The sequence below is a fragment of the Coregonus clupeaformis genome, unplaced genomic scaffold (assembly GCF_020615455.1).
Source record: "Coregonus clupeaformis isolate EN_2021a unplaced genomic scaffold, ASM2061545v1 scaf0019, whole genome shotgun sequence".
Lineage (NCBI taxonomy): Eukaryota > Metazoa > Chordata > Actinopteri > Salmoniformes > Salmonidae > Coregonus > Coregonus clupeaformis.
In genome coordinates, this window is record NW_025533474.1 from 1,317,483 (window position 1) to 1,324,113 (window position 6,631).

Here is a 6,631-nt window from a genome sequence, read left to right on the forward strand (position 1 = left end):
ATAACCCCTGGAGCCTTCACTCACTCCCTACATCCCTTTCCCCTTAAGTTTAAATAAACTTTCTGGTGTGACGCAATTGTGGTCCTCTTGTCGTCTGTCTGAACCGTGACAGTACGATCTGACCATCATGGACTCAGCGCACACTTCCCCCGACATGGAAACCGAAGAACCTGAGCAACCCACCGCCATGCTACGCCTGGAACACACTGAGAGAGAGCTAGGCCGCATGAGCGGCGACATCACCTCTCTGCTTCAGGTCGAGCTACCAACAGCATCAGCAGTTCCAGCAGCACCAGCAGCAGTCCCAGCAGCAGCAACAACAACTCGCCAGGATCATCCAACTCCTCACCAACCTTATCCCAGCCAGTCTGCCCACCAGCCCTGCCTCCGAGTTACCTGCCCCGGTCATTTCAGCCGCTGCCCCGGAACCCAAGATTGGAAACCCCGAGCGGTTCAACGGCGATTCTACCCAGGTCCGGCCATTCCTGACTAGCTGCCGACTTCAGTTCTCCTTGCAGCCAAGGACCTTCGCCACGGAGGGGGCTAGGGTCGGGTATGCCATCACTCACCTGATGGGCCGAGCTCGACTCTGGGGAACAGCAGAGTTCGAACGTCAAACCCCCGCATGTGCAACCTTCGACCTGTTTGCTGAGGAGATGCTGAAGGTGTTTGACCTGGATTCACCAACCGCAGAGGCGTCTCGTGAACTGTTCAGTATTCGACAAGGCAGACGTACAGTCGCAGACCATTCCATCGACTTCCGAACCCTGGCAAGACGAAGTTCTTGGAACACACCATCGTTGGTGGACGCGTTCTTCCATAGCTTGGCAGACTATATCAAGGACGAGTTGGTCTCCCATGAACTGCCTTCCACTCTTGATGAAGCCATCGCACTGACTGTCCGGATCGACAGAAGGATACAGACCCGTCGTCGTGAGAGGGGGCGCCAAGGTCCACCAACTACCGGCATTCGGAGAGATCCGACTGGGCTCCTGTCAGCTACTGCCACTCACCCAAGTCAGCTTGATCAGTCTGAGCCTATGGAGATTGGGCGAGCCTCTCTCACTCCTGCAGAGCGCCAGCGCCGCTTCACCTCAAACCTCTGCCTCTATTGTGGAGGTGATGGACATCGTGTGGTAACCTGCCCTTTAAAAGCCGAAGCTCACCGGGCATAGGGGGAGTCCGGTTGAGCTCAATGACCACCCAGTCCTCCGACCGCAAACCCTTGCTGCAAGTTCACCTCCGCCTCTCTGACTCTACTCACACCCTGGCTGCTCTGGTGGATTCTGGCGCCGAAGCCAACATAATGGACATCAAGCTGGCACGCCAACTGGGACTGGAGAACCTCCGTTTGACACCTCCTATTCCTGCCCGGGCACTGGACGGACACTTACTCGGATCGGTCACTCATGTCACGGCCCCGGTCTTGATGGGTCTGTCCGGAAACCATCAGGAAACTATCCAGTTTCACCTGCTCCCCTCTCCAGGCCAACCCCTCATCCTGGGTTACCCATGGCTCCGCCCGGCACAACCTCAGCTCGACTGGGTGACCGGGGTGATCAGGGAGTGGGGAGAGGACTGCCACCGAACCTGCCTGCTTGCTGCCGCACTACCCCCTCGGCCAGTACCTACTAACTCCGCCCCTGACCTCTCCCATGTCCCAGAATGCTACCATGGTCTCAGAGAAGTGTTTAACAAAGCAAGAGCCACATCTCTGCCCCCTCACCGACCGTACGACTGTGCCATCGACCTCCTCCCTGGAACAGCCCCTCCAAGGGGCCGTCTTTATTCGTTGTCTGCTCCTGAAAGAAGGTCCATGGAGGACTACATCAATGACTCTCTGTCCACAGGATTGATCCGTTCATCTTCATCTCCGGCTGGTGCTGGCTTCTTCTTTGTGGGGAAGAGGGACGGATCTCTTCGCCCCTGCATCGACTACAGGGGACTCAACGACATCACAGTGAAAAACCGTTACCCTCTCCCTCTGCTCACCTCTGCTTTTGAGTTGCTCCAGGGAGCCACTGTTTTTACCAAGTTGGATCTCAGAAACGCTTACCACCTAGTGCGGATCCGGGAGGGAGATGAATGGAAGACCGCATTCAATACACCAACAGGCCACTACGAGTATCTGGTTATGCCTTTTGGCCTCACCAATGCTCCTGCTGTGTTCCAGGCTCTAGTGAATGATGTACTGCGGGACATGTTAAACAAGTTTGTCTTCGTTTACCTGGATGACATCTTAATCTACTCCAGAAACCTGTCTGAACACACCCGCCATGTCCAGCAAGTCCTTCATCGTCTTCTGGAGAATTCCCTCTACGCCAAGGCAGAGAAATGTGAGTTTCACGTCAAGACAGTGGCCTTCCTGGGGTACATAGTGGCAGAGGGAAGTATCCAAATGGATCCTGCCAAGGTATCAGCAGTCACGTCATGGCCAGTTCCGGAGAACAGAAAGAAGCTGCAACAGTTTCTGGGGTTTGCTAACTTCTATAGAAAGTTTATCCGGAACTACAGTACCGTTGCTGCCCCTCTCACTGCTCTAACCAGCACCAAGCAACCCTTCACCTGGACCCCAGCAGCCGACAAGGCCTTCAGTACCCTCAAGGTAAGGTTCACCTCCGCTCCCATCCTCCAGATGCCTGACGTGGACCGGCAATTCATTGTGGAGGTGGACGCCTCGGATGTGGGAGTTGGTGCTGTGATTTCTCAGTGGGCTGCGGAGGATGGGAAGCTCCATCCCTGTGCCTTTTTCTCACGTCGGTTGTCCCCCTCTGAGTGCAATTACGACATAGGGAACCGAGAGCTGCTGGCTGTGAAGCTTGCCTTGGAGGAGTGGCGTCACTGGCTGGAGGGGTCCACCATTCCATTTCTCGTTTGGACCGATCATAAGAACTTGGAGTACATCCGCACGGCCAAACGGTTGAACCCCAGGCAGTCCCGCTGGGCCCTGTTCTTCACCAGGTTTAATTTCACTCTGTCATACCGGCCTGGATCACGCAACACCAAGCCAGACGCCCTCTCCCGTCAATTCCAGAAGGATGACAACCCCTCCAAGGATCCTGTGTCGATTCTGCCAAGTCCCTGCATCGTAGCAGCTCTGACCTGGGCTGTTGAGGAACAGGTGCTGGAAGCTCTCCGTAACCAGCCCGGTCCCAGCACTTGCCCAGCTGACCGCCTTTTGTCCCCGAAAACCTAAGGTCCCAGGTCGTTCAGTGGGGACATGACTCCCGCCTAGCTTGTCACCCTGGCTCCACCCGCACTTACAACCTGCTCGCCCAGAGGTTCTGGTGGCCCGCTCTGAGAAAGGATGTACGGGAATTCGTCCAAGCCTGCCCCATCTGCAACCAACACAAGTCGTCCTGCCAGCCCCCAGCCGGATTGCTGCAGCCCCTGCCTGTGCCCAGACGTCCCTGGTCTCACATCGCCCTTGACTTTGTCACGGGGCTGCCCCCTTCAAGGGGCAAGACCGTCATTCTCACCATAGTTGACCGATTCAGCAAGATGGCACACTTCATTCCCCTCCCCAAGCTCCCAACCGCCAAGGAGACCGCCCAGGTGGTCCTGGAACACGTCTTCCGGATCCACGGACTGCCAAAGGATGTAGTTTCGGACCGTGGTCCACAATTCTCCTCCGCTTTTTGGAGGGAGTTCTGTCACCTGCTGGGAGCCACAGTCAGTCTGACTTCCGGATTCCATCCCCAATCCAATGGGCAGTCAGAGCGGGCAAATCAGGAGCTCGAGAAGGCACTGCGATGCATGACTTCACGCAACCCCCACTCCTGGTCGCAGCAATTGACATGGGTGGAGTACGCACACAATTCTCTGACCTGCTCTGCCATCGGTATGTCCCCTTTCCAATGTGTTTACGGATACCAGCCTCCTCTATTTGCCAGTCAGGAAGGGGAGGTTACTTGCCCATCTGCACTTGCGTTTGCCCGTCGATGTCGCCGCACCTGGTCACAGGCCCGAGCCACACTTCTCAGATCCGTTGCCAGCTACACTACCGGGGCCAACCGTCGGAGAATCCCTGCTCCCACCTACCATGTTGGTCAAAGGGTGTGGTTGTCGTCAAGGAACCTGCCACTCAGGGTGGAGTCGCAGAAGTTGGCACCTCGGTTCATTGGCCCATTCCCTATCATAAGAGTGATTAGCCCAACTGCTGTCCGGCTCCAACTGCCTAATTCCATGAGGGTGCACCCCACTTTCCATGTGTCTAAGATTAAGCCCATTCATGAGAGTCCGCTGGTCCCTGCTGCGCCTTGTCCTCCTCCTCCACGGCTCGTCGATGGTGGTCTGGTTTACACCGTCCGCCGCCTGCTTCGGTCCAGACGGAGGGGTAGGGGTCTCCAGTACCTCATTGACTGGGAGGGCTATGGACCTGAGGAAAGGACCTGGGTGCCAGCTAGTCGGATTGTGGATAGGACTCTCATCACCGCCTTCCACCAACGGCATCCTGATCAACCTGCAATCCGTAGGGGCCGCCCCAGAGGGATCCCTAACCGTCCTGCCCGCTCGGCTTCCTGTCCTGTGCCTGATCCTGTCTCGGGACCTGTCCCATCTCCCGACCACGGCCCTCCGGCTTCCTCCGAGGATGAGGGCGTTCGCTCGGACCGTTCGGAGGAGTTCTAGCCCTCCTCCGGCTCCCCTCCTCCCGCCCGGCGTGGTGTTGCTCTTGGGACTTCTGGGGCCGTCCCTTGGGGGGGTTCTGTCATGAGCCCTCTCACTCCACCGGGTTACCACCTTAATGTGTTTCCACTATCTTCCACTCTGCTCATCTCTCTCTCTCTACTCAGCCTAACGAGCTCCACCTGTCCCTGCTCTGCTCGGCTCTAATTACTCTGCCAGCTGCGCTGCATTACCCACTAACCTCTCCCAGTATTTAAAGTCCCGTCTGTCAGCTCTCCTTTGTCAGATCGTCTGCAAAGCTCACACCCGAACCTGTGTGCTCGCGCTTCTGGCTCACCCCTGTTTTGTGACCCCCGGACCTGCCTGATTCTTGGATACTCTTCTGCCCCAGGAAAACCAGACCTGCTTTCTGCCATTACGACTCCTGACTACTCTTCGACCCGGTAACTCTGACCAGCCTTCTGCCTTGCTACAACGTATTTGGATTTCCCTTGAACTGTACTTCTGCCTGTTTTCATCCGCCCCGTTGTGTCTGTGTTTCCTCCCCCCCCAGGACTTCTGGACCACCAACCACCGGCGTCATCGGACGCATCGCTGCCACTGGGGGGAGGCACAGACCCAGCACATCGGACGGGATAACCCCTGGAGCCTTCACTCACTCCCTACATCCCTTTCCCCTTAAGTTTAAATAAACTTTCTGGTGTGACGCAATTGTGGTCCTCTTGTCGTCTGTCTGAACCGTGACAAACATGGCAAAGACAAGAGAACACACCATTCAAGTAAGGCAGATTTGTGTCGACCTTCATAAGTCAGGCAATGGCTACAAGAAAATAGCCACTCGCCTTAACTTGCCCGTATCTACAGTCAGAGGAATCATTAAATAAGTTTAAAACAACTGGAACAGTGACAAACAAGGCTGGAAGAGGTCCCAAGTTTATCTTGCCACAACGCACAGTGAGGAGGATGGTAAGAGAAGTAAAAAAAAGTCCTAAACTCACTGTCACAGAATTGCATCAAAGAGTGGCATCTTGGGGTCACAAAGTCTCCAAAACAACCATCAGACGCTCTCTACATGCCAACAAGCTGTTTGGGAGGTATGCAAGGAAAAAGCCTTTTCTCACTAACACTCACAAACGTAAACGTCTGGAGTTTGCTAAGCGGCACTGGGACTTCAACTGGGATCGTGTGCTTTGGTCAGATGAGACTAAGATTGAGCTTTTTGGCAACAAACACTCTAAGTGGGTCTGGCGTAAAACAAAAGATGAGCATGCCGAAAAGCACCTCATGCCCACCGTGAAGTATGGTGGAGGATCTGTGATGCTGTGGGCCTGTTTCTCTTCCAAAGGCCCTGGGAACCGTGTTAGGGTGCATGGCATTATGAACGCTTTGAACTACCAGGACATTTTAAATAAAAACCTGATGGCCTCTGCCAGAAAGCTGAAGATGGGTCGTCATTGGGTCTTTCAGCAGGATAATGATCCAAAACATGTGGCAAAATCTACACAAAAATGGTTCAGCAGTCACAAACTCAAGGTCCTCCCATGGCCATCTCAGTCCCCAGACCTCAAACCAATCGAAAACCTGTGGGGCGAGCTAAAGAGGAGAGTGCATAAGAGAGGACCCAGGACACTGGATGATCTAGAAAGATTGTGCAAAGAAGAATGGTCAAAGATCCCTCTCTCTGTGTTCTCCAATCTTGTGAAATGTTATAGGAGGAGATTAAGTGCTGTCTTGTTGGCAAAAGGGGGTTGTACAAAGTATTAACATCAGGGGTGCCAATAATTGTGGGACACATGATTTCAAATTTTTTTTTTTCTAAATGTGTGATTTTTTTTTTACACCAAAGTAATGTACTTAAATAAAAGGTTGGATTTTTCAATTTTTTTGCATTTGGGTTCTATGTTGTTTAAAAAAAAAGGAGAATTTTTGGAAGTCCTCGACCACATCTTAAACAGGGGTGCCAATAATTGTGGAGGGCACTGTATATATATATATATATATATAT